Source organism: Trachypithecus francoisi, unplaced genomic scaffold, assembly GCF_009764315.1.
Source record: "Trachypithecus francoisi isolate TF-2019V2 unplaced genomic scaffold, Tfra_2.0 Lachesis_group10, whole genome shotgun sequence".
NCBI lineage: Eukaryota > Metazoa > Chordata > Mammalia > Primates > Cercopithecidae > Trachypithecus > Trachypithecus francoisi.
The window spans coordinates 42162484-42177251 of record NW_022681455.1 but is presented as its reverse complement, the minus strand read 5'-3'; the positions used below and the strand labels follow the sequence as shown (position 1 = coordinate 42177251).

At 45.9% G+C, this 14768-nt stretch overlaps 1 protein-coding gene and 1 non-coding gene across 3 annotated transcripts in view; both read left to right on the top strand.

Moving 5' to 3' along the window:
* Positions 1–14768, top strand: part of CCND3 (cyclin D3) — a 122400-nt gene that overhangs the window by 28512 nt on the left and 79120 nt on the right. The gene's annotated exons all lie outside the window — the stretch shown is intronic.
* On the top strand, positions 3603–3709 carry LOC117088805. The gene has a single exon (XR_004439337.1). It is a non-coding gene; the product is annotated as a U6 spliceosomal RNA (small nuclear RNA).

Below are 14768 nucleotides of genomic sequence, written 5' to 3'. Positions count from 1 at the left end.
TCAAATTCACCTTCTGTTGGTGTTCTGTTCTCCTAGGATCTGGGCTCAACTCACCTTTCCAGGCCTTTACCCACAGCGAACCTTTATAACCCTCTCCCTGCTAGCTAAATCTGATAGATCCTGGGGTGTTCTTGCTTCCATTGCTGTGTGCACACTGTCCCCCTTCCTGGAATGCCCTTTATCCTCCTCTCTCCATCCAAACCTGACCAGTCTTCAAAGCCTAGTTTAAATCCACTCAGCTCCTCCTCCCACGTACCCTGCCTCCTGGGTAGGGTTTCCTAGTGTGTATTATGTGTGGATAACAACACATATTGTCCTTACTAGACTGGGAGCTCCTTGAGGACAGGCTCTGTCTCATTGGTTTCCACCCTTCTGTCATTCATTCAGCACATGTGAAGGATGACTGCTCTGTGCCTGATGCCTTTGGGACTGTCCTTGTTTCTCCAACAGTGCCTATCACTCTGTAGGATACTCTCTTAGGAAGAGTTGGTCCAACAAATGAGTGAAGGGAAACAGAACAGAAGGTGGAAAATACTAGCCCCCTTATTCACAGATCCCGAGTGGATGCCTGGAACAGTGGATAGTACCAGACTCTCTGTATATTATGTTTCTTCCTATACGTACATACCAATGATAAAGTTTAATGTATAAATTACATACAGTAAGAGATTAACCACAATAACTAATAATAGAACAGTTATAATTATATATTGTAATAGAAGTTGTGTGAATGTGGTCTGTTTCTCCCTCTCTCTCAAAATATCTTTTTGTACTGCACGATGGGTAACTGAAACCAAAGACAGTGAAACTGAGGTCAGGTCTGGTGGCTCACGCCTGTAATCCTAGCACGTTGGGAGGCTGAGGCACGCGGATCACCTGAGGTCAGGAGTTTGAGGCCACCCTGGCCAACATGGAAAAACCCCGTCTCTACTAAAAACACAAAAATTAGCCGGACATGGTGGCACATGCCTGTAATCCCAGCTACTCGGGAGGCTGAGGCAGGAGAATTGCTTGAACCTGGAAGGCAGAGGTTGAGGTGAGCTGAGATCGTGCCATTGCACCCCAGCCTGGGCAACAAGAGCAAAACTCTGATTCTAAAAAAATAAAATAAAGTGAAACTGGATAAAGGGGTGACTGCTCATAAAGTCTTGGGGTGCAGGCTGTCTGTGTTGTGGGAATTCTGAGACAAGGGGAGTAGGGGAGGCTACGGGTGAGGGGAAGGCTTCCCAGAGAGCTGAGTGGTCTTTAGAGGTGAACTGGTAGAGTCTGGAGGGCTGAGATGCAAGACAAGGGCAGGGGAGGAGCCATGATCATCCTGGCAAGGCCAGGGATTCTTGCTCCAGCCCCTCACCGTCATCCAAGTGTCTGTATCTGGGGAGGGCATGTGGATGAAGGCTGGAACCATACAGCGTCCTTCCAGGGACCTGATCAACACAGTGGAGCAAGGGAGGACAGAGAGAGAGTCAAGAACCTTCTGCATGTTGGGTCAGACGCAGGCACCAAGAAGGGCTAGGGAAAGTGCATTCATTAATTAAGACTTTGTTCTTAAGGTTTTTAAAAAAATTGTAAAATGATTATTTTTAGGAATTTGGACAATATGGAAAATTTTTAAAAGTTAGAAAAATCACCCATAGTTCTTATCACCCAAAGACAGCCCTGGTTTACATTTTGTGATTTCCTTCTAGTCTTTATTAATTTAAAAATTATTAATTTTTAGATTTAACTTTTTTTTTTTTTTTTTTTTGAGACGGAGTCTCGCTCTGTCGCCCAGGCTGGAGTGCAGCGGCCGGATCTCAGCTCACTGCAAGCTCCGCCTCCCGGGTTCACGCCATTCTCCTGCCTCAGCCTCCCAAGCAGCTGGGACTACAGGCGCCGACCACCTCGCCCGGCTAGTTTTTTTTGTATTTTTTAGTAGAGACGGGGTTTCACTGTGTTAGCCAGGATGGTCTCGATCTCCTGACCTAGTGATCCGCCCGTCTCGGCCTCCCAAAGTGCTGGGATTACAGGCTTGAGCCACCGCGCCCGGCCAGATTTAACTTTTAAACTAATTAAATAGTAAAAATTGTAATTATAAATATAAAACAAACTTCCTTATTGTAAAAACACATTACAAATGGAAGAAAATAAAAGTTCAAATTCCACCCCAATCATTAAGTCCTATCCCTCAGGGAAAATCAGTGTTAAGTGTTACTAGATGTCCTTCTGAACCTTTTTTTTGTGCCTATAAACTCACTGATAGTTTCATCCTTTTAAAATAGGATCATAGAATCTGTTCACATGCAATCATTTCTCTTTTTACAAAGTTAGGACCATTTTGTATGCCCGGTGTTATATTTCCTTTCCTTTTTTTTTTTTTTTTTTTTGAGACAGAGTCTTACTCTGTCACCCAGGCTGGAGTGCAGTGGTGCCATCTCTACTCACTACAACCTCCACCTCCTGGGTTCCAGTGATTCTTCTGCCTCAGCCTCCTGAGTAGTTGGGATTACAGGTGTACACCACCACGCCCGGCTACTTTTTGTATTTTTAGTAGAGATGGGGTTTCACCATGTTGGTCAGGCTGGTCTCGAACTCCTAACCTCAAGTGATCTGCTCGCCTTGGCCTCCCAAAGTGATGGGATTACAGGTGTGAGCCACCGCTCCAGGCCTACATTTCCTTTTTGTTTTACATTTTTTATGCTATGTAAATTTACTTAAGTATCTGACATTATAAAAAACTGAATCCATACCATTGATGATACACTTATTTATAGATTGCAATTTTATAACAACTGTTAGAAAATATGGAGTAGCAGGCCGGGCGCGGTGGCTCAAGCCTGTAATCCCAGCACTTTGGGAGGCCGAGACAGGCGGATCACGAGGTCAGGAGATCGAGACCATCCTGGCTAACACGGTGAAACCCCGTCTCTACTAAAAAATACAAAAAACTAGCCGGGCGTCGAGGCAGGCGCCTATAGTCCCAGCTACTCGGGAGGCTGAGGCAGGAGATTGGCGTAAAACCCGGGAGGCGGAGCTTGTAGTGAGCTGAGATCCGGCCACTGCACTCCAGCCTGGGCGGCAGAGCAAGACTCCGTCTCAGAAAAAAAAAAAAAAAAAAAAAAAAGAAAATTATGGAGTAGCTTGCCCCAAAACACAAGAATATCTAATATGTACATTTTAGAACAGGACTAAATGTTCCATTGATCAATCAAAATGATTTGAAAACCTTAACATTTGATATTTCGTTACAGTATTTAAAAAGTAGTGGGAGATATCTTTTTCTTTTTCTTTTTTTAACATGGAGTTTTGCTCTTGTTGCCCAGGCTGGAGTGCAATGGCGTGATCTCGGCTCACTGCAACCTCCGCCTCCCAGGTTCAAGGGATTCTCCTGCCTCAGCCTCCCAAGTAGCTGGGATTACAGGCACCACCACGCCCAGCTAATTTTGTATTTTTAGTAAAGACGAGGTTTCTCCATGTTGGTCAGGCTGGTCTCGGAACTCCCCACCTCAGGTGATCTGCCCGCCTCAGCCTCCCAAAGTGCTGGGATTACAGGAGTGAGCCACTGTGCCCGGCTGGAGATAGCTTTTTCAATTTTGTGTTAGGTATATAAAAACTAAAAGAAAAAGCATTTTTCTTTTAAAATTGGAACAATAAAATTGGAACAATACAGAGAAGATTAGCATGGCCCCTGCGCAAGGATGACACACAAATTCGTGAAGCGTTCTGTATTTTTTCCTGGCTAACATGGTGAAACCCCGTCTCCACTAAAAATACAAAAAAATTAGCAGGGCGTGGTGGCAGGTGCCTGTAGTCCCAGCTACTAGGGAGGCTGAGGCAGGAGCATGGCGTGAACCTGTGAGGCAGAGCTTGCAGTGAGCCGAGATTGCGCCACTGCACTCCATCCTGGGTGACAGAGCAAGACTCTGTCTTAAATAAGTAAATAAATAAAAGCCTCTCAGGTGAACATTTTACTTTTATTTGTTTACTTATTTATTTTGAGACGGAGTCTTGTTCTATCACCCAGGCAGGAGTGCAGTGGTGCGATCTCGGCTCACTGCAGCCTCCGCCTCCTAGGTTCAAGTGATTCTCCTGCTTCAGCCTCCTGAGTAGCTGGCACTGCAGGCATGCGCCACTATGCCCGGCTAATTTTTGTATTTTTAGTAGAGATGGGGTTTCACCAGGGTGGCCAGGATAGTCTTGATCTCCTGACCTCGTGATCTGCCTGCCTTGGCCTCCCAAAGTGCTGGGATTACAGGCGTAAGCCACCACACCCGGCCACATTTTGTTGCTGAAATATAAAATGTTAATTATTATTTTGGAAAAAGTTAAAATTTCCAGCCATTGCCAAACTGTTTTTTGTATGTCAATACATAGATTTCTTAAATGCCTATGCCACATTCCACCCATATTTTACTCAGTCATCGCACTGTTTCCATAGACACTTCTGTTTTGGGCTAGGTCCATGAGACAAAATGCCTGCCTTCTGAAGCTAACAGGCTGATTGGGACCCCACAACCTGACCAGTTTCCATTTAGTGCAATAAATGGCAGTAGTGGATCTTCTGCTGGATGCAATGGAAGCCTGCAGGGTGTGGGGTGGCTGGGGGTGCAGTTAAGGAAGGCTTTGTGGAGACAAGACATTTTTGCAGTGGATCTTGAAGGACAAGCAAGAAGTCCTAGGTACAGAGGCTGGAGGACTGAGTGGAGAACTGCCAGCAGCAATGTGACTCATTATCAGCCAGCTCCCTGGTTCTGTGGTTTGTTTCTACTTTTCCTTTAGAGATGACAGATTGTGCGAACAAGAGCTCCAGCTGTTTATCAGGGGCCCTCCCAGGCCCCAAGTGCCAGGGGCTCCCACTCCCTGCTGGAGAGGCTGTGGGCCCCTGATTAGGGAGACAGCTGAGGCAGGGGACCATGGGCACTGCAGGCAGGAGTACTGGCAGGCCAGTGAGGGACAGAGGTGGAGACCTGCATGATAGGAGCAGGATGCTGTGTGTGGGAGAGCCAGGGCAAGGGACAGAAACAGACCTTGTCCCTCTGTACTTCCGGGACATGCCCCTGCCCTCCTCTGCCTGGTGAGATGCTGCTCCATCAAGACCCCTTCAGATGGCACTCCTCTGTGACTCCATTCATTTATCTAATGTTTCCCCATAGCATCATTCAGAATTAATTTTTCTCCTTTGCCCACTTAGCAGGTCATTATGTTGTAGTTGAGAGTGTGAACCTTGGAATCAAGAATAGTAATAGCAGACCCGGTGCGGTGGCTCGCACCTGTAATCCCAGCACTTTGGGAAGCCAAGGCGGTTGGATAACTTGAGGTCAGGAGTTTGAGACCAGCCTAGCCAACATGGTGAAATCCTGTCTCTGTTAAAAATACAAAAATTAGCCGGGCATGACGGCGTGTGCCTGTAATCCCAGCTACTCAGGAGGCTGAGGTGGGAGAATTGCTTGAACCTGGGAGCTGGAGGTTGCGGTGAGCCGAGATGGCACCAGTGTACTCCAGCCTGGGCAATAACTCTGTCTCAAAAAAAAAAAAAAAACTAATAGATAGTAATAGCAGCTAACATTTATCAAGCATTTACCACATGCTAGGCACCGTGTTGAGTGTTGTGAGTCTACTTTCTCACTTAATATTTCCCAACTGTCAATGAGGTAGGAATTATTATTATCCCATGTTGTGGAGGAGGAAACTGAAGGACAGAGATATTAGTAAACTTGAATTATCACAGCAGAGAGTCAAACCCCTGTCTGAATCTCAGTTTCCTCATTTATAACACAAAGATGAAAATAATATCTTTTTATGCTGGCCAAAAGATACAAAATTTCAGCTAGATGGGAAGAGTAAGTTCAAGAGACCTATCATACAACATGGTGGCTATGGTAAATAAAAACATATTGTGGCCAGGCACGGTGGCTCACGCCTGTAATCCCAGCACTTTGGGAGGCCGAGGCAGGTGGATCACCTGAGGTCAGGAGTTCAAGACCAGCCTGACCAACATGGTGAAATCTTGTCTCTACTAAAATACAAAAATTAGCTGGGGGTAGTATCATACAGCTGTAATCCCAGCTACTCGGGAGGCTGAGGCAGGAGAATTGCTTGAACCCGGGAGGTGGAGGCTGCAGTGAGCCAAGATCATGTCACTGCACTCTAGCCTGGGTGACAGAGTGAGACTCTATCTCAAAAAAAAAAAATTAAAAAAAAAAACATATTGCATACATGAAAACTGCTAAGAGCAGTGTTTATGTTCTCACCACATATACAAAAACATGTGAGGCAATGCGTATGGTAATGGTAATTAGTTTGATTTAGCCATTCCACAATACGTACATATTTCAAAATAGCATATTGTACACTATAAATATATACAATTTTTTGTCAATTTAAAAAAACAAAAACTTTTTTTTAAAAATTGAGATGAAGTCTTGCTTTGTCGTCCAGGCTGGAGTGCAGCAGTGCGATCTAGGCTTACTGCAACCTCTGACTCCCAGGTTCAAGCGATTCTCCTGCCTCAGCCTCCCGAGTAGCTGGGACTATAGACACGTGCCACCATACCCGGCTAATTTTTGTATTTTTAGTAGAGGCGGGTTTCACCATATTGGCCAGGCTGGTCCCTAACTCCTGACCTTGTGATCCTCCCACCTTGGCCTCCCAAAGTGCTGGGATTACAGGCATGAGCCACCGTGCCTGGCCATAACTTTTTTTTAATAAAATATTTTTTTGCAAGGGTAGTTGAAGGGCCTGAATGAGGTAATGTATATCAAGCACTTGTCACATAGTCCTCATTCAGCTAATGTCGACTCCCGTGCCCCCTGTTACAGCCCCCACCACTCACTCAGTATCATCAGTCCTTGAGTGGCACTACTTTGAGTTTATATGCATGGCAGAGTGGTTAAGGGTGTCCATTCTGGAGCTGGACTGCCTGGGTTTAAAATCCTGACCCAGATTCATGCTAGATATATGACCTTGAGCAAGTTTTAAAAATCTCTTTGAGCCTCAGTTTCTTCATCTAGAATATGAAGATAAAAATAGAAGGATTGTTGTAGGTTTAAAATGAATGTGTGTGTGTTTGTGCATGTACATGTATATTTGTTATTGATATTGACTAGAAACTTTTTGAGGGCAGGCTCAATTTCAGGAAGGTGTCACCTGGGTTCTCACTGCCTTAGTGAAGATATGTATGGCTGAGTGAGCCAGATGATGGTATAATGACAAGGATAACAAGTATATATGTTGGAAATACTTGCTTATTATAATAAGAGATTTTGAAAAATATAATGAATAAAATGAAAATGAACCACTACTCAGAAATAATCACTGTTAACATGTTGGTATATTTCCTTCTAGTCTGTCACCCAAGCTGGAGTGCAGTGGCTTGATCATAGCTCAATGAAGCCTCGAACTCTGGGGCTCAAGCGATCCTCCCACCTCAGTCTCCCGATGCTGGGATTACAGGTGTGAGCCACCATGCCCAGCTCCTTCCCATCTTATTTCTATGTAGACAACTATTTTCCTATAACTGGGATCATGTGCTGTGTTACAGTTTTGTATCCCCCACTGACCTGGTATGTATGTAAGATGAACATTTTCCAATGCCATTAATATATCCTTTGAAATAGAGTTGTTAATGGCATTTTGTTTTGTTTTACGGATTGAAAGACTGTACACTAAGGGAGTTAATTAATATATTGTTGCCATTCTGGAGATAGGGAGGCCTTTTTTGGTTTTTTTTTTGTGTTGTTTTTTTTTTTTTTGAGACGGAATCTCACTCTATTGTCAGGCTGGAGTGCAGTGGTGCAATCTCGGCTCACTGCAACCTCCACCTCCTGGGTTCAAGTGATTCTCCTGCCTCAGCCTCCCGAATAGCTGGGACTATAGGCGGGCACCACCACGCCCAGCTAATTTTTATATTTTTCATAGAAATGAGGTTTCACCATGTTAGCCAGGATGGTCTCAGTCTCTTGACCTCATGATCCGCCTGCCTTGGCCTCCCAAAGTGCTGGGATTACAGGTGTGAGCCACTGTACCTGGCCCTGAGTCATTCTTGAATGAATGGCTTGGAACTGGAAGGGACTGCTGAAATGTAGATGGAGAGAGCCAGAAATTAGATCTCAATAGGCTGAACTAATGATGACAATTTAACAATATAAAATTCAACAAGAACAAAGTTTATTCTGAAGTTAACAAAAGGATTCAGAAAAGCAATCACCTCAGACCTCTCTTGTTAGAAGACTGGGTGTAAATTACAAATAAATTATAAAAATACAGGATAGGTGAGATGTGGCTTAACAGTTATTTATTTGCTCAACATGTATTTATTGAATGTCTGCTATGTGCCAAGACTTGTTTGTTCTAGGTATTGGGGATTCAGAAAAAGCCAACACCCCTGCCCTCCTATAACTTACATTCTAGCAATGTCTAGAGACAGACAATAAGCAAACAAACATACAATGGGATGTCTCATAGTGAACACTGCTGAGACCAACAGCAGTTAACCATGGTTCACAAGAGAAAACTGTGCTTTAAGTTGGCTCTAAACTCATGAATCAACTGTGTGATTCAATTTTGAAAAAAGCCTAACTCTACCTTAGGCTGTGTCAAAGGAATGTCCAGCACTTGGGAGATCATGTTCCCTCTGCTATCTGATTATCAAGTTGGATCCTGGAGCACTGCGTTTATACTTGAGAGAGACACTGATGAACTGGAACTTATTTAGGAAAGGATGACTAAGATCATTAGGGGTCCTGTATCGCCCCTAAACAGGCATTAGGACCAGGATCAGCAGGTAGAGGCCCCACTACCCAGAAAACAGGACTGGATCAGTGGGTAGAGGCTCCAGGAAGGAAAGTTTCAGCTCAGTAGGTCAAGGAATGTTCTAGTAGTCAGAACTGACCAGTAATAGAACAGGCTGTGAGAGGGGGTGACTTTCCCATCTCCAGAAGTATATAAGAAGAGCCTGGATTCATCTGTGTCAGGATAGCATATAATGAATCTGGTAGAAGCTTGGATGAATTTATATGTGCAGCTTCTTTTAGTTCCAGGTCATATTATGCATGAGAAGAAAAAAGGATTTTCCGCAAAGATCTCATAATGTACATAATTCCACACTCCCTGCATTTTACATAGCCAACAACCACCAAGGGCATAAGCAGAATTCCAGCATGTAAAAATCACAAGTTCTCAGAACTCCTTCACTCATCACTTTATTTTATTTATTTATTTGAGACAAAGTCTCGCTCTGTCTCCCAGGCTGGAGTACGGTGGCGCCATCTCTGCTCACTACAACCTCCACCTCCCGGGTTCCAGTGATTCTTCTGCCTCAGCCTCCTGAGTAGTTGGGATTACAGGCATGTATTACCACTCCTGGCTAACTTTTTTGGTTTTGTGTTTTATTTTCATTTTGTTTTTGAGACAAAGTCTCTTTTGCCCAGGCTGGAGTGAAGTGGTGTGATCTTGGCTCACTGCAACCTCCACTCTCCACCCCAACCCCACCCCAGGTTCAAGTGATTCTCCTGCCTCAGCCTCCCAAGTAGCTGGGATTACAGGCGCCCGCCACCATGCCCAGCGAATGTATTTTTGTATTTTTAGTAGAGATGGGGTTTTGCCATATTGGCCAGGCTGGTCTCCAATGTTATGCTTTACAGAAATGAAAACAATGTCCCAAATCATGGATTATATTCAGTTGTTCTGTCTCCCCAAGTTTTGTTTAACCTGACATGATTCCTTAGTTTTTATCTTCCATGACATCAACATTTTTGAAGAGTGGGCAAAGAACTCTTAAGCAAAGTCTTAGAAAAATGAGCTAATGCAGCTGGGCATAGTGGATCAACACCCGTAACCCTGTTTGACAGGGACCATCATGCTCCGCATTTGACAGATGAGGAGATGCAGGCATGGAAAGGCTGCCTTGCTCAGGACCTTACCTCAGGATGATCCTATGACATTTTCCTGGTGTATTTCTTCCTCGCTCTGAGTCTTTGCAGGTTTCTGTAGAAGGGAGCTCAGCGCTGGTGAGTGCTGTTGTTGGTGGCCTTCTACTCTGAGATTTTCAGGGCTTGGGAGTACCCCTCTCCCTCCACTGCCTCAGTTTACAGCCATCTATTCATGGCTGTCTGCATTTTCAGGTGGAGGGCTCAGTACTCTGCGTCTTCAATTCTAGGGTGGTGGAGGTAGGAGGATTTGGGTCCTTAATGTTCACTGCTTCCGGCCGGGCGCGGTGGCTCAAGCCTGTAATCCCAGCACTTTGGGAAGCCGAGACAGGCGGATCACGAGGTCAGGAGATCGAGACCATCCTGGCTAACACGGTGAAACCCCGTCTCTACTAAAAAAAATACAAAAAAACTAGCCAGGCGAGGTGGCGGGCGCCTGTAGTCCCAGCTACTCGGGAGGCTGAGGCAGGAGAATGGGGTAAACCCAGGAGGCGGAGCTTGCAGTGAGCTGAGATCCGGCCACTGCACTCCAGCCCGGGCGACAGAGCGAGACTCCGTCTCAAAAAAAAAAAAAATGTTCACTGCTTCCTTCCTTCCTTCCCACCAGAGCAACTTACTAACCCTTTGTATCTCACACCATGCCTGAGTTTCTCCAATTAGGGCCCAGTATGTCAAATGTATCATCTCCTGCAGAGTGTGTCAAAAATACATAATCCCGGACCCCACTCCAGACCTCCTGAATCAAAATCTCTGGTGGAGTGACCAGGGCTTGCCTCTGTAATAAATTCCCAGTTAGCCAGGCTTGGTGGCTTATACCTATAATCTCAGCATTTTGGGAGGCTGGGGCAGGAGGATTGCTGGAGGCCAGGAGTTTGAGACCAGCCTGGGCAACAAAGTGAGATCCTATCTCTACAAATAAATTTTTAAAATTAGCCAGGCATGGTGGCCTAGGTACTTGCTGTGGTCCTAGCTACTTGGCAGGCTGAGGCAGGAGAATTGCTTGATCCCAGGAGTTTGAGGCTGCAGTGAGCTGTGATTACACCAATGTACTCCAGCCTGGGTGACAGAGTGAGTGAGATTCTGTCTCAGTCAATCAATCAGTCAATGTAAATTCATTCATTCACTACCAGTTATTCTTACAGGTTCGAGAATCACTGTTGAAAGCCCTCATTGGATGCTTGTGAAATGACCGATTGACTGCTTGGATGAACTCCTGGAGGGTTTCTATGGAGGACAGAGCAAAAGGAAACTTAACATTTCCTCTCAATTTTCCTGTGAAACTAAAACTGCGCTAAATAACAGTCTATTAAAAAATAAAAAAAGATAGTTGCCTATAAATGAACTAAAGAATGTTGTGGAATGTTGTAGGGCTTAACCACCTGGAACCTCCTCAGTGCTGATGGCAGCGATGTCACCTTCAGTATGAGAAGGTCTCTGAGCAGGTCCCAACCTGTCTGACTCCTGCTGATCTTGCCCAAGCTCTGAGAGCCTGGGGGTGACAGAAGACAGTTGCTCCACCCCGCAGAGGAGCACAGCTGTTTCCCCAGCCCCTCATTCAGCCACCTGAAATCATTCACAGTTTTCCTGTCAGTTAACCCGGCCCCGCTGCAGTGTGGGAAGGAGCCCCGCTAGGTGGGGTGGGGCCATATTTTATTTACTATCGGGCTTGGTGTCTTTCCTTGGGCCTCAGCTGAACAGGTGCAGGCTGAGGCAGCTGGGTGAAATGAGGACATTCTTCCTCTCCCTTCCTCCCTCCTCTCCTTCCAACTCCCTCCCCTGACCAGCCACACGAAGCCACATCCCATTTCCTCCCCCTCTTTCAAAAGCTTCACTCCCTACTCTGTGTCCTCCATGCTGCAAAGGGCAGTGCCCCAGGGCAGGGGACACAGTTACAGGAAGGTGGAAAGCAGTGGCTTTCCACTGCCCCCTCCCTTTCTGTTTTATTTGGAGGGGTGTAGAGAGACGGAAGTGGTGTCATAAGAAGAGAGGGAGGGCTCTTCCAGGTACTACCTAGGTCACTGACTTTGCCTACCACCTCTAAGCTCACAAAAGAAACCACTTATGAAGTTGATAGCCCATCCCTGGGACTCTTGCTTGTCCTCTAGGAGAATGAACCATGGGGGTGCCTGAGGGATGAAGAAATCACACCCAAATCCACATTCTAGAACAAAGGTTCTCCAAGCTTAGCCTGCATTCCTTAGAGGGCCTGTTAAACACTGATTGCTGAGAGATTCTGATTCAGTAGGACTGAGTGGGGCCCAAGAATCTGCATTTCTAAGTTGTTGATGCTGCTTCTACTGGTATAGGGACCACACTTTGAGAATCACTATTCTAGGGCTCCCCTTAAGGTTTTTGTTTGTTTATTTTTTTTGAGACAGGGTCTCGCTCTGTCGCCTAGGCTGGAGTGCAGTGGCACAATCTTGGCCCACTGCAACCTCCACCTCCTGGGTTCAAGCGATCTGCCCACCTTAGCCTCCCGAGTAGCTGGGACTATGGGTGTGTGCCACCACCCCGGCTAGTTTTTGTTTTTTGTGTTTGTTTTGTTTTGTTTTTTTGTTTTGAGACGGAGTTTCGGTCTTGTCGCCCAGGCTGGAGTGGCATGGTGCAATCTTGGTTCACTGCAACCTCCGCCTCCCAGATTCAAGTGATTCTCCTGCCTCAGCCTCCTGAGTAGCTGGGATTACAGGAACCTGCCACCACACCTGGCTAATTTTTGTATTTTTAGTAGAGACAGGGTTTCACCATGTTGGCCAGGCTGGTCTTGAACTCCTGACCTCAGGTGATCTGCCTGCCTCGCCTCCCAAAGTCCTGGGATTACAGGCATGAGCCACTGCTTCTGGCCCAATTTTTGTATTTTTTTGTAAAGACGGGGTTTCACCATGTGGCCCAGGCTGGTCTTGAACTCCTGGGCTCAGGCAATCCAACCGCCTCGGCCTCCCAAAGTGCTGGAGTTGTAGGCATGAGCCACCGCACCCAGCCTCCCATTAAGATTTCTGATAAGTAGGCCTGACCTAGGCACAGTTGAGAGAAGAGCAGTCCACTCAAGGAAGTTGAGCCCCCAGCAGTGACCCTTATCACTCAGGCTCCAATCACAACCCTTCCCCCTTGCAGTTCTGTATAGCTTAGCTACATTTGGATGGGACTCTGGCTTAAGAGAAGAAGGCGGAAAGAAGACCCTCTCTGTCTGCATGTTCCCTATCCCCACAGGCAGCTCCCCTCCAAGCAATATCTCCTTCCCTCTTGAACCTTTTGTTTCTAGAGCTCCTTTCCTGCCAATTGTAGGGAAAGAGATGCCCCTGTGTTCCCTGAAGTTTACCTTTCAACTATGTTTTGTGGAATGTTAGGCAGTGGTGACTTGGGAGGGATCCACCATGATGTAGCATGAAACTGCTCAACTATAGATAGGAAATGTTACTGCTTCTGTAAAAACAACCAACCATAAAACTGTAAATGAATATATACGTAAGTATTTACATGCACATAGATCCTTTCCAGACCAATCAACAGCAGTTAGCTCTGTTGGGAGATTTCAGCCGGATTGGATATTTCACTCTTCACTTTCTCTAATCCTACATTTTAACAAGCCCATCTTACTTTGTAATTAAAATCCAGCCTATATTACTTTGCAATTGAAAATCAGTGCACTGAAAGTAGAAGAAAATGGTGCAGCTCTGGAAAGCTGCACACTGAGCTGTTGACAGTGGGGAGTAGGGGTGAGGCCGAGGGTTCTGTCACATTAAACATACACACTCTGGACTGTTTGAATTTGTCTCAATAGGTACTTTTTCTTTTTCTTTTTTTTTTTGAGACAGAGTTTTACTCTTGTTAACCAGGCTGGAGTGCAGTGGCACCATCTCGGCTCACTGCAACCTCTGCCTCCTGGGTTTAAGTGATTCTCTCACCTCAGCCTCCTCAGTAGCTGGGACTACAGGCACCCGCCACACCCAGCTAGTTTTTGTATTTTTAGTAGAGATGGGGTTTTGCCATGTTGGCCAGGCCGATCTCGAACCCCTGACCTGAAGTGATTCACCTGCCTCGACCTCCCAAAGTGCTGAGATTACAGGTGTGAGCCACTGCGCCTAGCCAAGAGGTACTACTATTTTTTAAATTAAAAAATAAAGTAGAGATATAGGCAATAAAGGAAACACAACAGCCTCCTCTCTTCCTCTCCCCACTTCCCCCCAGTCCCCGGCTCCCCCACCAGCTGCTGTCCCCAGCCTTCACACCCCGCCAGCTGCTCTGCCGGCTCATTTCTTCCTGTCACCGTCAGGTTTCTTCACTGAGTGGCCTTCACCTGCTGTCTCCATTTCTTCAACAGCCACTCTTTTTATTTTAAAGCAACATTATGTGTTTTTGTTTGTGGATCGCCAGCATTCCAAAAAAGAAAGAAAATCCCATAGACTTTAAAGCAGCATCCGTGAGCTGCTCTCGATCCTGTCCAGCCCTCTCTGGCTCTCGCAGCACATGCATGTCCTTTCATAATTGTAATCTGCACAAATGCTATTTTGTGTCCTGAAATTTTTTACGTCACCTAATTTTATAAGCCCGCCTATGTATGGACACAGCATCATTTCTTCTATGAATGGTACTATGGTTGCTTAGCCAGGCCCTGATTGTTAAGCCCTTGGGTGGTTTCCAATTTTTTGCTATTTATTCATTCACCATTTAACCCCCTGCATTTGGGCTCCGCCTCCTGCCAGTCTTTAAAAACTGCCCTTTTGAAGGTCAGTGCTATCAGACTTCCCTCCAATTCTACCAGCCTCTGCTCGGTCCTTGACTAAGCCCTTGTCCTGACTTCAATTGGACTTGGCCTTACTACCCACCCTCATGGCCATCCACCCGCCCGTCTATCAAGCTCTTGGTGAA